The sequence below is a fragment of the Trichosurus vulpecula genome, chromosome 1 (genome assembly GCF_011100635.1).
Source record: "Trichosurus vulpecula isolate mTriVul1 chromosome 1, mTriVul1.pri, whole genome shotgun sequence".
Lineage (NCBI taxonomy): Eukaryota > Metazoa > Chordata > Mammalia > Diprotodontia > Phalangeridae > Trichosurus > Trichosurus vulpecula.
In genome coordinates, this window is record NC_050573.1 from 147208739 (window position 1) to 147228544 (window position 19806).

Here is a 19806-nt window from a genome sequence, read left to right on the forward strand (position 1 = left end):
GATGCATTTCCCTTTTAAAAGTAACTTTATCAGTACAGGCTTCATTTTCATATCTGAAAAAGTTAGTTAATATTTTCTGGTTATAATTTTTTGAGAGGCTATAGAAAGTAACATGTTTTCTCTGCTTTAAGAAGTACAGCAATACCTTCAACAAAATTTTGTAAGTTCATGGAGTTTTGTAAATTTAACCTGTACCCTTTCAAGCATGTGGATTCCTATTTTAATGAAAGATATCTTTGGAAACCCCACAAATTTCAGAATCTTACATATAAAAGGAAGAAATGATAAAGTATATAACAGAGTAGAGTCTTAGAAAATTGCCCCTACAAAGTAAAGTAAGGAAAGGGATAAAGGGTGAGAGAATCTGGAAAGATAATGTTGGCAGCTTCAAAGACATAGCCACCAACTAGATACCTTTATCAGGCTCCTCTCTTACCCCACCTTTTGGCTCCCTTTTATATGTAATCTTCCCCCTCATTAGAATGCAAGCTTCTTGAGAGCAAGGACTGTCTTATTTTTTTGGGGGGGGGGGGTGGAGCATTCTTTTTATTTTAAATTAAGATTTTTTTTTATTTTTTAGTTTATAACACTCAGTTCCACATGATTTTGATTTCCAGACTTTCTTCCCTCCCCCCCGCCGCAACCCCCCTCCCTAAGATGGCATGAAATCCGCTATATCTTCTACATATAACTTCACATTAAAGTTATTTACACAATAGTCAAGTTGTAAAGAAGAATTACGACCAATGGAATGAATCATGAGAAAGAAGAAACAAAACCAAAAAGACAAAAACAAAAACAAAAGAGGAAAAAAAAAAAAAGGAGAGCAAACAGTTTGCCTCAATCTGCATTCAGACTCCATAGTTCTTTCTCTGGATGTAGATAGCTCTCTCTACCAGGAGTCCTTTGGAGCTGTCTTTGAACCTTGTATTGCTGAGAAGAGAATCCATGTCTGTGGTTGTATATAATGTTCTCCTGGTTCTGCTTGGCTCACTCAGCATTATATCGTGTAGGTTTCTCCAGGTTATTATGAAGTCCATATCTTCCCCATTTCTTATAGCACAATAGTATTCCATTACCTTCATATGCCACAACTTGTTCAGCCATTCCCCAATTGATGGGCATCCCCTTGATTTCCAATTCTTTGCTACTGCAAAAACAGCTGCTATAAATATTTTTGTACATATAGGCCCTTTTCTCACTTGTGTGATCTCTTTGGGATACAGCCCTAGAAATGGTATTGCTGGGTCAGAGGGTATGAATGTTTTTATAGCCTTTTGGGCATAGTTCCAAATTGCTCTCCAGAATGGCTGGATCAGTTCACAACTCCACCAGCAAATATACAGGGAACTGAGCCAAATTTATAGGAATACAAGTCATTCTCCAATTGAGAAATGGTTAAAGGATATGAACAGGCAGTTTTCAGAGGAAGAAATTAAAGATATCTATAGGCATGTGAAAAAATGCTCAAAATCATTACTGATTAGGGAAATGCAAATCAAAACAACTCTAAGGTACCACATCTCTCCTGTCAGATTGGCTAAAATGACAAAACAGGAAAATGATAAATGCTGGAGAGGATGTGGGAAAACTGGACTGTCTTTTTCTTGCACTTGTATCCCCAGTACTTATCATAATGCTTGGCACATTTTAAGTGCTTAAAAAATGCTTCTTTCTTTCTTTTTAGTACTACTATCACTCCTAGAAAGGCCCTGTCAAATCTATTATCTATAGTTCCAGTCAATATCCCTATGATATCCTAGCATTGAGGCTGCTCTGGCTACATCTAACTGAGACTACAATGAACTTCAGATTTTGAGGTTACCAAATTTATCTGCCTGGAGAGTCATTACATCTTTTCTGTTCTCTAGCTTTCAGTGTTGTGTTAGTATGGCAACAAGGGCAGGGATGACGTACTTGTACTATCCTGGGACTAGGCACATAGGAAAAGATAGTTGGGAGAATCTGGGGATGAAGGATCTGCTACTTATTTTAATTTCTTATTACTCTTAATTATATTAATTTCTTATTATTACATTCCTTTTTTTCTTGCCATGATGTTATATATTTAATTCTGGCTAGATTAGAAATATATGTAGAGAAAAATAGATACTAGACCCAAAGTTTCTAGGAACATGAATATATCAGTAGTGCATTCTACCTTCTATACCATAGATAAAGATAAGGGCGGCCAAACAAAATATAGTTTCTGTCCTTAACTAGTTAGCAATTTTGCAATTTCATTGGGAAATTAGGAAGAAATGATGTATACACATTTAAAGTTAGACAACAATAACTAATTAGTTGTGTGGTATCGTCTGTAAAACGAGAGGATTGGAATTGACAGAAAATTGTTAATGCAAATGTAATGTTACCTACCACGCCCTGAACAAGCCTAGTAATGTCAGAATGTCAGTACCATTGCCAACAAGATAGTGTCAATTAGGTTGAGCTCAGTCAGACCTTAAGTGCCATCCTGAGATCTTGCTTTGTGGGGGAGCCTGGCTCAAGCTGCATCTAGGCCTCTGATGTCCTTGCCCCCTTCCATTGGGATTCATGGCACGAAGGGCAAAACAGTCAGAATGAAGTGATTCCCTTTGCTTGGATTGCTGAGGGTGGCTGGGATCTCACGACAAGGTCTTGCTACCTCACGTTACCTCATGTTACCTCCTCCCTCTACCTTTTCCCCCTCTCCTCCTAAAACTATAAAAACGTTTTCATGGGTCTCTCTGGTTGGGAAATCCACTGGACATCCCCCAGGGTGGCACATTTGCTACACTGTTATCTTAATTAAAGGTGCTTTATTTCTCAACTCAGGGATTTAATTTATTTTAGGACTTGACAAAGGAATTCTTTTAACCTCATCATACTCTAATAGCTTCAAAAGTAAGAAATGAAACAAATGTTATGGGAGGACTGGCTAATGAAGGCCTAGTGCTTAGAGTATGATCAGATGTACATTTCCTTGTAGGCTGAGTGCAATGTTCCCTATTTTAACCCAACATATGGAAGCTAGGTGAGTGTACTTTTGACCAGGAATGAGTGGGCATCAATGTCTGCCTCCATGGTCTGATGACAAAAATCCTTCTAATTGGCTTTGGAACAGGAAGGGAGTTTACATGCAAAAGGATCAATATAACATTCCCTCTGCCTTTTTGTGCATCTATGGAAATAAGTCCTGCTGAGAGCTGCTGCATGGGGGAAAAGGCGACAGCTGCCTCATGTCCTGCCCAGCTGCTATGTCTCAGTGAATGTTTGGTGCTTTTGTTACTTTTGTCTCTTTTGTTTTCATTCTTTCCTCATCTTAGATGAAGGGGTCTTACGAGAAAGGAGTGCCCAAATGATAAGTGAGTATAGGAAATTCATCAGAGGCATCAAAGAAGTCTCAAACAAGTTTCAAACTGCCGGTAGCAATGGTAGCTGAGTCTAATGAAGAGCCAGATCAGTAGCTGAGTAACCTCCTTGCCTCGGTCCAACACAGTAGATTGACACATCAGCCAATGCAAAGCATCCCACAAGGAGGCAGCTGAGCAAGGAAGTCACTTAATCCATCACTGCCACCATGTACTGCAGCAAATTTCATGAAGACCTTTCCACAAAAGAAAAGACTTTGATCTTCTATTGTTCTGGAGTTAGGAGCTTCTTTAGCCATGTTTTCCCTACACATGTGGCTCACTATCATTGTACTCTAAGTTCATGCCTACTCCTCTTCCTATGGACTTTGTAAGTATTTGTGGGAAAGAGTACCCTGATATTAAAGGAAAAAATATTTTATAACTATCGTTCTTGTCATATGGCATTTGAGTAAACAGATCCACTAAAGAACTGAGTCTACTGGCTGATTCCTAAGGGAAAGCACACTGGTAGAGCCTTCTGAGTTAGTGTGAGGAGAACAGCATGCACAGGGGTATCTGTAGAAGCCTGAAAGTAATAGTAGCTGCCCTCTGGAAACCAGAGGGTATACTGGAAACTGCCAGTATAAGGGGGACGTTGAGAGAGTAAGCCCAGAAGGGATGCAGAGCAAGAGCACTTTCTTATGTGTATCTGTAAAGAAATTTTCGATTCCTTTTCTTTAAACAAAGTAAAAGTTACACAAGGTGTTTTAGGAAGAGGAACCTGGAAGTGAAGCATAAAATGGACTGAAACAGACAAGACTGGAGACAAGGAGAATCCTTAGGAAGCCACTCCAAATAATTCAGGCATGAGGCAAAACAATGGGGTGATGAGATAAGGCAGCAAGAAGGGAAAGGAGAGAAAGAGATGAAGGGAAAGATATAGAGAAAGGAAAAATCTAAGCAATATCAGTAGGATAAGCAATGAAAATAGTTTTTGGAGGTGCATCTGTCCCATGCCCCTCAAATCACACTACACAGCTGATGGTCAACTCACAGAATTTAGGGCAGGAAAGAATTATACAGAAAACTTAATCCAAATGCCTCTTCAATTTAAAAAATGGGTAAGTTGAGGATGAGAAATTCTGAGTGAGTTGTCCAAGGTCATGAAGAAAGTAAGAGTAGCATGGCTGAAAGTCACCAACAGGTCTGCTCACTCCTAATTCAGCATTCTTTCTGCCATAGCATGCTGCCTTGTTTAGTGTGTCTTATTTCTATCTCCACAGTATACTAGGTATCACCAATTAATTTACTTACAAGTGAAATGAAGATATTAACACAGCAAAGTCTTCTACCTATGTGGTGAGAAAATCTTTCTCTTTGTTCACTGAAAGCATAAGTAACATCCTGGGTAATCCTGCTTTGAGATCTGAATTTTTATTAATTTTTTAAAAAATAATTTCCCCTCTTCATATAATTCCAGAGAACCAAGTTCTGACAATATTTCATGCTATTAATTTTATCTTCTGTTGTTTAGTCTTGATTAACCTTTTATTTATTTATTTTTTTGGCAAGGCAACCAGGGTCAAGTGACTCGCCCAGGATCACACATCTAGTAAGTGTTTGAATTTGACCTTGGATCCTCCTGACTCTAGTGCCAGCACTCTATTTACTGCACCACCTTGATTAAATATTTCTTAAAATTTCACCTCACCAAAAGGAACGAGGAAGGTTACCCAATGCTAGATTATTTCATAAAAAGTCATATCAATTTCTATGCAGCTTAAGGTTTTTTAAGAGTCTGTAATATTCCCACAATTTGAAATAGTGAAAAAAAAATCATGGAGTCAGCTCTTTCAAGAGAACGGTGAAGGGCATCACAGTGAAAGGCTTCATTTCTATCCCCAATGGCTTTTAACTAGCACCAATAATGAGCACTAGATTTGTCAGAAGGAGAAAAAAACCAACAGAAAAACTGACACTTTTGAGAGTTGTGTGGTCTATTTTGAAGTGAAAGTATATTCCACAGGGGTGTTACACTGATACAGCAATTACAATACACTGATGAATAGTAAATTTAATACTTCCACAGCTACAGCAGAAGATCAAGTGGGGGAGGAAGAGAGAAGTGAAACTAATGCCTTGACAACCAATATACAGCTATACAAGAAAAAGAGAGCCAAATGGTTGGTTAGTGCCACAGGCAATATTTTGCCAGAATTGTAGACATCATTCTTGCACCCAAATGTCTACATTCCATTTCATTTCCTAAGCAGATGTGTCTTGACTTTCTGAAGTATCAATTTAAAACATTTATGACTTTTTTAGAGCCTATACAGAGAAAGGGTATTAGTCACTTGGAATAAAGAAGAACCCAAAAGTCATGGTCCAGTTAAAAGTCTTAATTATACATACTTAAGCTACAGTTCTTGTACCTTCTCAAAAAGGATGGGTTTCTTCTGTAATCATGTGTTTTTTACTTTATTCATTTAAAAATATTATTCTGAAAAGGGGTCCATAAAGTTCACCAGACTGTTAAAGGGGTCCATGACATAAAATGGTTAAGAACTCCTTTATAGAAACTTAATGTCTTCATAAGGCATTTTAGGAGTTTAAAGAAAAAAAAAGGTCCTAAGAGTGGATTGGTTCTGTTCTGAATATTTTAAGAGGGGAATGAGAAGGGAAAGTAAAAAGAATACATTAGTGCAGAATGGAGAAAAAAAGGGTAGAACTTCCTGTTAAATCAAATTTGGGTTGTGTAAAAAGAGAACACAAACATGGAAATGTACAGGAAATAAACAATAGGTGTAAAAAGGACGGTTGAACACACACACACACATAGAATTCAGTATGGAAATAAACACACTAAACTTAACAGAGAAATGAGTGGAGATTCCTTTATTACTCTTCAGTCTTCACTCCTGACTCTCCTGGCACTGAGTGCCCTTATTCTGTCTCTCTTCCATCTTCCTATTAAGAGTTTAGAATATAATAGAATAATTTTTAGAATGTAAACTCCTTGAGGCTAAGGTCTGTCTTTTCTTTCTGCTTGTATTTGTATTCCCAATGCTTAGCACAATGTCCGACACAGAGTAAGTGTTAAATAAGTACTTGTTGATGTGACTTGAAAAGAAGAGAGGGGTAATGGGGGAGTATAATATCTGAGAGGTTATAGTGGGCGGCAAAATAAGTCTCATGATCCTGGAATTTGGGGGAGAAGTTAAAAGAAGAAAAATAAAGAACAAAGAACTAGAAGCTAAAGGGATGAAAGCCCGATCCCTGAGAACAAAGACTAGCTCATAACTATTTTTTGTCATTTGCACACCTAATAATGCTATTTTATGATTGGATTTCTAATTTTATATTTCTCTACTAATAAGTATCTCAGGTAATTCCTTTAACTGTACAAATATTACTCAGACTGCTCTGCTTTAATCTTAAAAGACCTAGAGTTAGTCAGGGTGAGAACACCCACAAGAATGAAGTATATGTTTTTGATCACCAGGAACAGAAGTGACAGTATTTGAATCTCTAAGTCAACATTTGTGATTCTAAGATCCATGAAAGGAAAAATTGTCAGAACTACTGAAACCATGTGATGGATTTGCTATAAGCAAAAAGAAAGCTACTGGGAAAAGGAAACGAGGAAAAGTAAAATTTATTCATTTATTTTCATTAAGAAGCTAAATTTTTGCTCATTAAAGACATTTTTATGAAATGATTGTTTTTTTTTCTCAAATGATTCATATATTTATGTTCTCCACAACCCCCATTCAACTTCCTTATTGTTTTTTTCTTTTTAAAGTATCATTATATTTTGGGTTAAGATATCTGTTAGTATAATTCAGAAACACAGGAACAAAGGGCTTGGAAGGGGAAGGCAGCTGACACATGGACACCTTCTTCCTAGATCTGATTCAGAATTCCTTCCATATGAAAGTATAATAGCTCCACCCCACCCCCAGTTCAGCTCATTTTTTCCTAAACACTGCTTTAAGATACAATTTAAAAAGAAATATAGGAAATCACATTAAAATCACATTTCACAGATAATACGCAGGATCACTTGGCCTGTATTTTATAAAGCAAATGCTTTTTAATCTTCTTTTTTGCTTTGCTTTTAGGCATACAGATAAATGCTTCAATATTCAATCTTGCCTTATGAAACTTCGTCCAGGAAGCTGTTTCCATTTAGTGGCTTGAGTTACAGATAACTGTGCTGTTCAGAACTAAAGTGACTGTTTTCTGACATTCTTTTTCTCTCTTCATTTCCTTGTTTTAAGAATATAGTTTTCCTGAAAATTTCAAAGGATTTTGCTAACCCACATTTATCACTAGAAATTCATTTCTGTTAAAGAATCTTTAGCAAGAAAATTTAATCTAAACTAAAACATGTTATAAGATATGAATTTGCAATAAAACTTTTTAAAGTTTTTACTAGGGTTAATGAAGGTAAATAAACACTGTTAAAAAAAAATCAACCAACCTACTATCCACCAGGGCTTAGATTTTGAACTGGTTTCTGTACACAGTCAATTCTGACTGTTAGAATCCTTAGTTTCCTTTAAAGCTCAACTCAAAAACCACACCTTCTAATTGAAATCTTTCCTCATTCCTCTAGATGCTGGTGTCTCTCCTCAATTATTTTGCATTTATTTTGTATAGACTTTTAAAAATTTAATGTAATTTTATTTTTAGCTTCAAATTTTCTCTTTTCCCTGCCACTCCCTCACCCACTGAAAAGGCAGTAATATAATACCTATTTCAAGTATAAAGTCATGCAAAACATATTTCTGCATTAGCCATGCACCTCCCCCTCCCCCCCAAAAAGAATAGAAGAAAGGGAAAAAATATGCTTTAATCTGCACTCTGAGTCCACCAGTATTCTATCTGGAGGTGGAAGACATTTTTCATCATGAGTCCTTTGGAACTGTGGTGGATCATTGTGTTGGTCAGAGTTACTAACTTTTTCACAGTTGATTATTTTTATAATATTGTGGTTACTGTGTAAATTTTTCTCCTGGTTCTGTTCACTTCATTTTGCATTAGTTCATACAAGTCTTCTCATCCACTTCATCATTTCTTATAGAACAATAGAATTCCACCACAATCCAGCCATTCTCCAATTGATGGATATCCCTTCAGTTTCCAATTCTTTGCCAACACAAAAAGAGCCATTATAAATATTTTAGTACATTTGAGTCCTTTTCTTTTCTTTGACCTCTTTGAAGAACAGACCTAGTAATGCTATTGATGGGTTAAAGAGTATACGCAGTTTTATAGTTTTTTGGGCAGTTTCAAATTGTTTTCCAGAATGGGTGGACTAGTTCTCAGCTCTACTAATAGTGCATTAGTATGCTTATTTTCCCACATCCCCTCCAACGTTGTTATTTTCCTTTTCTGTCATTAGCCAATCTGATGGGTATAAGGTGGTACCCCAGAGTTGGTTTAATTTGTATTTATCTAGTTCTGGGTGATTTAGAGCATTATTTCATATGGCTATTTATAGCTTTAGTTTTTTGCTTTGAAAAATGTCTATTCATATCCCTTGACCATTTAACAATTGAGGAATGGCTCTTATTTTTATAATTTTGACAAAAGTCCCTATACATTTAAAATGTGATCTTAATCAAAGAAACTTGCTATATAGATCCCCAAACCCTAGTTTCTTGTTTTTCTAATTTTTATAATTTTCTAATTAGTTTTAGTCTAATTTTGCTTTCATTTTTTCTAGACTTTTATGTGTATATTTTGTCTCCCATTAAAGACTGTAAATTATTTGAGGTGAGAAAATGTTTTGCTTTTGTCTTCATAACCTCAGTGCCTAACACAGATGCTTAATAAATGTTTGTTTGCTTAATTAGTCAACTAATTTATCAATAGGCTGCATCAAAGCACCAGCAAAGTTCCAAAATGGCTTGATGCAAATGAAGTCCTAGTTCTTTCCCTAGCTATGTGATTGTAATTAAGTCATTTCCTTAATATGTTCCAGTTTCCTTATCTCGAAATTATCAGTGTTGTACTGGATGACCCATAACTGCCTCCTACTTCACAATTTCACTAATTATGAAGCACATATGTGATATACAAGAAAGTTAAAATACAGTAAGGAAGAAAGGAAACAAGCATTTATAAATGTAATCACATTTGATCCTTACAACAACCCAGGGAGATAGATTCTTTATGATCCCCATTTTACAGCTGAGGAAACTGAGGCAAACAGATGTTAAAAGACTTGCCCAGGGTCACAGAGCTAGCAAGTAGTTGAGGCTGGATTTGTACACAGGTCTTTTCAACTCTGGGCCCAGTGCTCTATCCACTGGGCCTATGAAGGAACACTATCTATGAACTCCAGAAAGTTTGAGCACAAGTCAAATTTTGAAAATGAAGTCTTATTTTGCTTTTCTGTACATGGTAACTTTTAAATCAATCAACAATCATTTATTAAGTGCTTACTATGTACTAGGTATTGTGCTCAGTTTGGGGGATACAAAGAAAGGCAAAAATAGTCCCTGCCTTAAAAAAGTCATTGCCTTCTTATAGGGTGAGCCAACCTTTAATTAACTAGGTACAAATAAGATATACCTGAGAATATATTTGAGATACAAACTGAGGTCAATTTCAGAAAGGAAAATACTAGAGGGTAAGGAGACTGGGAAAGACCTTGAGAAGAAAGTGGGGTTTGATCTGAGTCTGGAAGGAAGTCTTGGAAGCTAAGAGGCAGAGGTGGGGAGCATGGGACACAGTAAAAATGCATTGAGATAAGTCTTTCATTTTTGAGGAACAGAAAGGAGGCTAGTATGGCTGGACTACAGAATTAATAAAGGAAAGGAAAGGGGTAGGTTGTGATGAACTTTAAATGTCATACAAAGGACTTTATTTTTAATGGTGGCAGAAATAGGGAACCACTGGAGTTAACTCAGTAGGAAAGTCATGGTCAGACCTAGGCTTTAAGATGATCACTTCAGCAGTTGAATGAAGGATGGATTGGAGTGGAAAGAGAGGATATGGGGAAGCCACTCAATAAAAGATGGCAATAATCCAAGCAACAGGTGAAGAAAGCCTAAACTAGTGTCGTGGTGGTATAAATGGAAAAAAGACAACTACAAGATCTATCGTAAAAGTCAGAACAATAATATTTGACTACAGATTATGTATATGTGGAGTCTGGGTGACTGAGAGAATGATGGCGCCTTTGACAGTAAGAACAAAGTTATAAGAGGAAGGAGTATCTCCTCTATCCAGGAGGAGAAGATCAACAGTGCCAAATAAAGTAGAGCTCAAGAAAGATGGGAATTAAGAAAAGGTCATGAGATTTGACAATTAAGAGGTTAGTGGTAGCTTTGGAGAGAACAGTTTTAGTTGAATGATGAAGTTGGAAGCTAGACTGCAGAGAGTCTAGAAGACAGTGAGATGAGAGTCTCCAAGTGCATACGTTTTTTCAAGGTGTTCATTTGCAAAGGGGAGAAGATCTATAGGATGATAACTAGCAGAGATCATAGCATCAAGTGACAAGTTTTTAAGGATGGAAGAGACATGGATAAAAATATAAGGCAATAGGAAAAAGGAGCCAGTAGATAGGAATAGATTGAATATAAGAGGTGAGATGATATTGCTAGAGAAGGAAGAAGTCAGCATTAGAAGCTACCTATGGTAAGAAGGCCACCTCTTCATGGGAGACAAGGATGAGATAGGAGATAGTGGGGATGATGTCAGAGTTGATGTGAGATAAGGAAAAGAGGAGGAAGTGAAGGTGCTTAGCTGAGGGGGAAGAGAGGAGGGGCTGCTGGAGGAGGCCAGAGAACAGACAGGAAGATTTTTTTTGAATAACTGTTGTGGTAAATGGGATAGTGAACAGATCAGGAAGGTAAAGAATTATGGTCAAGCTGAAATGATCTACCAGTTGACATTAGTTAACAGCAGAGATGAGAAGAATTAGAAATGTAGCCAATCGACATAGCTATGTGATTTCCTCTAGTTCCATTTATAAGCACTTGAATAGGAGAAAAGGAGGGAAAGAGAAGGAGTAATCCAGAATTTGGATTTGGTAGTTAAAGAATTGGTACCAGAATCTGGTAGTTAAAATGGTTCATTGAAAGGTCAAGGCTAGGGAGGCAGGAGAGTGTAGCCAATTCAGGATGGCCTGGAAAATTACTGAGGCTTGGCAGTCATTGTGAGGACTGTCCCCAAGGATAGTGGTTATACACATTAGGCCTTCACAAGTTCTGAAACCCAAAGTCTTAGTGGACTTTTATATATCAGCAATTTCCCAACTCCAATTTTACAATATTCCATGGGGTCTCCAATATGCCAGGGACCTCACCAAAAACCAGGAAGTGAATTAGCATCTATAGGTCAGGGACCACTGTCCTTTCATCATTTGTATTCTCTGGTGACAAATATAAGACCATAATTAGGGATATGACCCTACTGAATTGAATTTTTTTCATTTTTAAATTAATTGTTAAGAATTTCTAAAATCCTAGCTTTATTCTCTGCCATATCACATTCCTCCAAGAGCTCAACATGTATAAACACCAGGTTACAATCAGAGAGCTAGGAATAATGAGGATGAACCCATTTATGATGTGCCTTATCCTGTAAAATGAGAAGACTGGCCTTGGCCTCCTCCCATGCATCATACAGGACTATCCCCCCTTTAATTTACCTCCTTGAATTTTTCCAAAGCACTGTGAGGATAGCATTTTTGACCCTATTTTTTCCCTGACCTTACGTAATATTTATCTATGTATGGGTCTTATCCTGACAGTGGGTTGTGTGATCTTCTGGAGGAGAAGGGCTATTTTGTTTTTGTCTCTGTAAAAACAGTATCTGGCACATATTAGGCACTTAATACAGGTTGGCTGAATTAATTTCCTCTTTTCCCATTTTTAAAGAAATCTAGCTACTGTTATTACCAATTTGCATCTAAGTGAGAGAAAATTCAGGTCAATTTAATTTGTCTTTGTAATGTGCCTAAATGTTTTAGGCACTGCAGAGCTTAGGACAGGAAGACAAAAACAAAGCAGCGCCTTAGGCTAGAGCAAGATGGCATCAAAAGCCCTTTCCAATTCTAAATTTATTATTCTATGAATTTTGATCAAGATTTACATTTAACTTTTAAGTTAAAAAAGGAAATAAATAATTTGTTACATTTCATATCTATAAACAAGAGAAAACTAAAAATAGGAGAAGCCAATTACTGCTCAAGCTCTGTCTGGCTCATTGTATTGTATACCTTGCTTGCTTTCCTAGGTCATAAATTTTTTCATTTTGCAATTTCTTCAAATCTGTCCATGTCTCACAAGCAATACTATGAAGGATTATATTAAGTCCTAAAAGAAGAGAGTCTCCTCCTACACTTCTCTGCTGTTATCTGTAATAGTAATTAAGGTGGGACTTTTGGCTGTTGACCTTTAATGATTCTGGCCTTTGTTTGAATGGGGCAGATAAAGTGGGATGTTTTTGTATTTCTCAGCACTGAGACAATTGGGAGTCACTGATCTGTATCTGATGTGATATTGGGGGTGGAGAGCTTTTCCATGCCCAGCCTGGGTTAGGTCTGGGCCCTTGGGGCCCTGAACAGGATATATAAGCCCAGAGGTTAGCGTTCTCTCTTGGAGCTCTGAGCCACAGCAGGACTGGTGCATGACTGGGCCAGCCCTTCTAATGAGCTCCCCGGCTGAACACTCAGATGTTGATAACTATGAATTGTATTTGGTCTGTAATTCAGGATGCTGGTTTTTTCCCCTGAAGTAAGTAAATGATATTTGTATGCTGGATTAAAGTAAGATTGTTAACCCCTTAACATTGCTCTCCTTAGTAAAGCAGATCAAAAGGACCTGAGCTTGCAGCATTCTGTAAGCTGGTTGTTGTTGGTTTTACATCCCCGCAGCAGCTGCTAACCAGACTGTTGAAACAGTATCCTACAGATTTTCACCATTACCCTTAAGTGTTTAGAAATATGAAGGCTCCAGTTCTGCTGACCTCTTAGAGATCTCAAAGGAAATCCTAACCTACAATTTGAGGAACAATGATTGATCTAACATATTCCGTTTGAAGACTACTATCAGAAACACCACGTCAAAAAGGAGAGGATTATACTAAACCATTTCTAGAATCTCTTCTAGCACTAGAGTCTGTGACCTTATTGAAAAAGTATCTAAACCCTTAACTAATATTCATCAAAATCAACAAAAATTCTGAATACTGTTTTAATCCTCAAAGTCTTATGTAATCTGATCTCTTACCATACCCTATTTTACCATTTGTGATCTTTCTATTTGAGGCATAACCAGGCAGCATTAACAAATATGGTTATTTTTTTTAAAAAGACTCAAAGTTGCTTTGCAACTAATCTTCTATGATAAGGAATCATTACCATCACTTATTGGCCAGAAACCACATCTTGAAGTGACAACTGACACCTCTTTTCTAGTCTCCAAGTTCATTCATAGTAAGAGCTTCCCTAAGGAAGTATTTTTCAGAAAATGCTGTTAGGACTTGGCATGGTAGGCATTGAAAGCATCGAAGTTCTCACAATCTTAATAGCACAAGGACTCATACTTTTAACCCAGAATCTAAAATACTGCCAACTCTGCATTGTTCAGTGTCTGGTTCAATTTGGGGATAAAGAATGCCCCTTTCTTCCTCTTTCCCTTCCTATTTGCTGCCAAAACTTTAGCTATTTCACTGCTCAGTAAATACCAATACCCAAGGGTAAGGAAAAAAAAAAATAAAATGAGCTAGAATTGAGAAAGGTCCATTTTTGCATAGAGGTTCTAATAAAATAATTTTTGCTGTGTTTGATGAGGTATAAATCATTGGCTGAAATTACATTTAATAATAATGATAACCCTCTCAAAGCTCAATCTGTCTAGGGAGGATGAGAAAGTAAAAGAATGACAACCAGGGGATATAAGCAGGGAGTCTGTGTGCAGAGATGGCTTTGGTATCTGTGAAGGAACTTCGAAATGCTGTCTAACTGGGCTCTGCTAAAACTACCATTTGGGTTTGCATTCCAGCTAGTATGACAAACCCATTCCAATGAATGCAAGAAATAGACACTGTAGCAGAGATGTATGTAGGTTAGCACTAATTGAAATAATTGTGATAGTCAGCTTGGGACAGGGTAACCCAAGAAGACAAGATACAACAGAACAAAGCAGAAATACCAATCCTTTACCAGCAGAGCATGGCATTGACAACTAAAGCAGGTAAGCCAGAGGAGTGTATGAAACAGACTAAAGCAATGACTGGAAAGAGATTCTACCAGTCATAGGGAAAGGCTTTATATAGGTTTCTGTCAATGGTACTCTCGGCAACAATATAATGTCAATCTTCACAGAGCAATTATAAAAAATAACAATCTCTAAGCCTAGATTAATTGTAAAAAGAAATGAACCTGGAGGGACAATAATGTGAAGATAGAAAAGCTGAAGATTCTAAGGCTATAGAAAAATCCTCATTTAATAAAAAACTCTAGAAATGATTCACAATAATGAAACAGAAGACAAAAACAGCCATGCTATCTGAAGTTATTTTGAAAAGGAGATAGACATACTTATACTGGAATTCAGAAAAGGCTTTTTTGAGTTTGATGGCATGAATCCAACTAGCAGACCAATTATACCAAAACAGAGTAATTCAAAAAAGCTGGTTATCTGCTTTAATTACCATGATTGAACTTATTCTCTAACAGTATCTGAAAGAAAGAATAAAAACATTTTAAGATTTCCACAAACACAAGTGTGTGTGTGTGTGTGTGTGTGTGTGTGTGTAGAAAACAACAGCTGGGTCAAAGGAGGTGACTGCAATGTTATCTTATGTGGAGAACTGGAAAGCAAGTGGGTCATATAAGAACCAAAATAATTTAAACACCTATGAGTGCTACAAGTATTACTAGTAAAGCACTATATTTTTATTCTTAACTAAACAAGCAATAACCAAAATATAAGCACTTTCATATAAAAAGTAGAACAGAAAAATGAGGACTGCACATGAAACCATGCATCTTTATAATATATAGCTAGTGGAATAACATATATACTCACTTGTGTATAGAAATATATCTTACTCTACAGGAAAATAGGGGAGAAGGGGATAAGAAAAGGGGGCAGTGATAGAAGGGAGGGAAGATTGGGGGAGGGGTAGTCAGAAGCAAAACACCTTCGAAGAGGGACAGGGATAAAGGAGAGACAGAACAGAATAAACAGGAGGGGGAAAAGGATGGAGGGAAATACAGTTAGTCTTTCACAACATGACTGTTATGGAAGTGTTTTACATGATTACAACACGTATAATCTATATCGAATTGCTCGCCTTCTCAAACAGGCGGGTAGGAAGGGAGGAAGGGAGAGAATTTGGAACTCAAAGTTTTAAAAATAAACGTTAAAATTGTTTTTACATGTAACTGGGGAAAAATAAAGTATTAAGTAAAAAATGGGAAGAAAAATACATATAGCTTGCTTTTCCTTTTATATGTATAATAAATTCAATGTATACCTTTTAAATTACATGTCTAATGAAGCAAAATTAAATCCTATATTATTTACATTTGATAATGTATTTCTCATTCTGCTCCCTGAATCCATCACCTCTCTCTCAGAAGACGAGAAACATGTTTCATTGTTGGTCCTCCAGAACTGTGGATGGTCATTGTATTGAGCACAGATCTTAAGTCTTTCAATGATGTTTTTTCTTTTTTTTTTCTGGCAGGGCAATTGGGGTAAAGTGACTTGCCCAAGGTCACACAGCTAGTACATGTGTCAAGTGTCTGAGCCCAAATTTGAACTCAAGTCCTACTGACTCCAAGGCCGGTGCTCTACTCACTGCGCCACCTAGCTGCCCCGATGTTTTTCTTCATCATGCTGTTGTTTTTGTATAAATTGTTCTGCAGGTTCTGCTTACTTCACTCTTTATCGTTTCATACAAGTCTTCCCATATTTCTTATAGCACAATAATATTCCTTTATGTTGATACACCATAATTTGCTTAGTCATTCCCCAATTGAGCTCTCTTCAAAATTAAAAAGGAGTCAAACCAAAACAACTTATTAAGCATTTGATGTAAGCTATATGGCTTTCCCAGAAAACACAATGAACAGCTCTTTCATCTTGTGACCTCTTTCTCCACTGGTATCAAAATGACATTTGGATATGACTACAATAAAATTCTTAATGGATGTTGAGGCAAGATAGAGATGAATCTGGACCAGGTCACAATGAATCAATGAATAATGGTGATACATATAAATAGCTTGGTCTCTTTCAGGAAAGATACATCATGTATAAAGATGTCAAGGAGAAAGAGCTATGTATAAATATATTGAGACTTACTGGCACCCTAAAATCAAAGCTGAGTGGAGAGGACACATTTAAAGCAACCACTTATGTCCAAATGCACATTTTTGGAAATGTAAAATAAATCATAACAGATTTGGAAAGTATCCTAACAAAAACCATTATAACATTAACAAATCCTGAGCCTGATATCCTAAAGCAGCTATAGAAAGTGTAACACTTCTTTTACAAAAAAAAAAAAAAAAGACAGACATTCTTAGAGCATGTGATAAACAGGTCACTTATAGAAATGGAGATCTTTTTCCTGAACAACAGTAAAGGCTGATAACAGCTATTTTGTTGTTGTTCAGTCATGTCTGACTCTTTGTGACTCCATTTGGGGTTTCAAAGATACTGAAGTGGTTTGCCATTGCCTACTTCAGTTCATATTAGAGATGAGGAAACTGAGGCAAACAAGGTTAGGTGACTTGCTCAATCAAGGTCACACAGGTAGTAAATATCTGACTTCAGGACTGGAACTCTATCTCACCTAGCTGCCCAATAACAGGTGTACAGAATTGGCTTTATAAAGTATAATTCAAAGCGGTTTACTTAAGGATGGTGCCTGTGAAGAAGCTAAGATAGAAGAATAGAACCAGAAGTCACATCATTGTCAAAATCCACAAGAACTAATTAAATGAAGACTTAAGTATCAAATGGCTGAATCATGTGGATTTGTTTCTAGAAAAGGAGGGATTTACAATGTTACTTCAAGATAAGCTCATTATCACCACCAGAAATTAGAGAGTGGTTATCATTAGGTAGCACAGACTTAGTTATCAATGTAAATTATGCAAGGAAATGGTAGAAAGTAAAATAGAAGACTGCAGGTTATAACACTTTAGCACCCAAAATATGATTTGGTGGCTAGAATTATTCATCAGTAGACCAATTTTTTCAAAGACTGGCAGAAGAAAAATCTCTGTTCTACAAATACAGATTTCAAAATATCCTGGGGAACTCAATCAATAAATTATACTGTACTGGAACTATGATTATCCATTATCCATTATTATCAGGTCATTATTACAGACGACTCCTTTTCTTCCACTCTCATATGCACTCTCATCGTGCAGCAGAGAGAGCAGCAGACCCATGGGTCAGAGTTTGAGGTCAGCAGGTCATATGCCTACATGAATTTGGACAAGACAACCCTTCTCTGAGTTCCAGCTACAAAATGAAGCAGTGTATGGACTGGACTAGACAGCCACTAAGGTCCCTTCCAACTCTCATATTCTGTGTTCCTATGACTATGACCGGATGTCCTCTGAGGTCTTTTCAAGTTCAAAATCTATGCTCCTCAGATTTATCTAAGAAGTGGATATATTCAAATTCTTTAGGAAGTTTTTACTATTGCCAAAGTGTTTCAACAGCTCCTTTTAATAACTTCATTTTTCTCAGTCCCCTAGGATATTAAATTGGCAAATTTACAGAATATATAAAGTTGTAAAGTGTTTGGTGTGGGAATGTTTGAAGACCAAAAAAGCACCACTGTCCAATAATTTATTGTGACCTGTGATTATAGACCTCAGCTTTAAGAAATAAGAGCAGCCTATTGATCTAACTACACTTAGCAGAACAAACAGTACTCTGCTAGGGATTTTCATGTAAATGCTTCTCCAAAAGAAGTTCTAACTCTGCCACAGTTGAAATTCTTAAGAGATCCAGAAACCACAAAAAGAATGTAGGTTCTTTTGTTAGTTTTTTTTTTTAAAGCAACACAACATCTAATAAAACACAAACTAATACCAGAACAAGATAAATGTTGCAAAAGTCAAGTCCAATAGAAAACAATAGGAACAGAAACTATGGTTAGCATGTCTTCCTTTGCAGAGTTCCTCAGATCCCAAGCATACATAAATTAAATCCTCCCTACAGTAATAAGAACAACACAAAATCCTCAGAACAGAAATCTGTGGGGTAGTCACATCTCAAATGAATGAGACCTCAATTTTTAATACTATTAGTTATATTGAGTTTTAAGAAAGTATGGCCTCAAATTTAAAACATAAGCTGTCAACAAGAAGAATTTTTGCTTTCCTTCCTCAAGCAGTTTCAATTTTCATTTTGGATTCACAACATTCGGTGTGGTATTGTTAAATATGTTTATGCATTAATTTTCTGCTCTGTTTCCAAATCTACAGCCAGATCAAGCCAGAATCAGAGACGCTGAACTATTTTCCCACACCTCCTGATGCCAAGTTCTAAAATATACAGTTTAATTCTTTCACCAATTGTTGCAAATTGACCAAAATACTGAGTTTATTTTCCTAGTTGAATTTATCTTTATTCATCAGGAAGAGCCAAACACTCGAGGCCTCCATCCTTGGCTTGCCTCAAAGCACAGGGATGATGATCATAGCTTGGCCACACTACTGCTCTCTCAGCCTTATCAAAATAACTACAGCGTTCTTGTTCAATCACAGAACCTCCCCAAGGGCTAAACACTTCGACCGCTGTTTGTACTTAAGTCAACAGAAACAAGTGGCCTGCTTTAGTCTGCACTACCTTTGCTCAGGCTACTTCAATGCAAGGGTGGTAAAAATGATTAACTGTTTCTAAGCCCAGTACTTAAGCCTCTCACTCATGTTTCTAGCTCTACTACCACCCAGAATGAAATTCAGGAAGCTCTAGCTTTCCTCTCACACAAGTGCAGAGCTCTCTATCAGCTTGTCAGCATGAAAAGAATCACTCACAGCTTAAAGAATAAATCATCAAAGGATCATGTAAATAAATACTCTTTTACTATTTAATACAAGCAATTGTTAGAACGCTCATGTTTTTTTAAATCAGATTCACTTAAAGTCCATACGATACAAAAGATGTCTTTTTTAAAATAATCCTGATCCAATTTAGCAGATATATTTTCTTTTTTTAAAAAAACTGTTATCTATTGTTTCTACATCATTTTTATTCTGTAAGAGGGCATTCCCATCCTGCCACCAATACCTCTTTATAACCAAAATTTTTAAAGTAGAAGAAAAGTTAAGCAGTGTAAACTAACATGTTAATCATATCTAACAGTATATGAAGTAGCTATACTTTCAATAGTCAATGAAAAAACTCGTATACTGATTGTTAGAAATACTTGTCAAGATATAATAGCTGAGATTTAAAATGCAAGGTGAGATAAA

At 36.6% G+C, this 19806-nt stretch overlaps 1 protein-coding gene across 1 annotated transcript in view; it reads right to left on the reverse strand.

The window, feature by feature from the left end:
• Positions 1–19806, reverse strand: part of VPS13B (vacuolar protein sorting 13 homolog B) — a 1100792-nt gene that overhangs the window by 485616 nt on the left and 595370 nt on the right.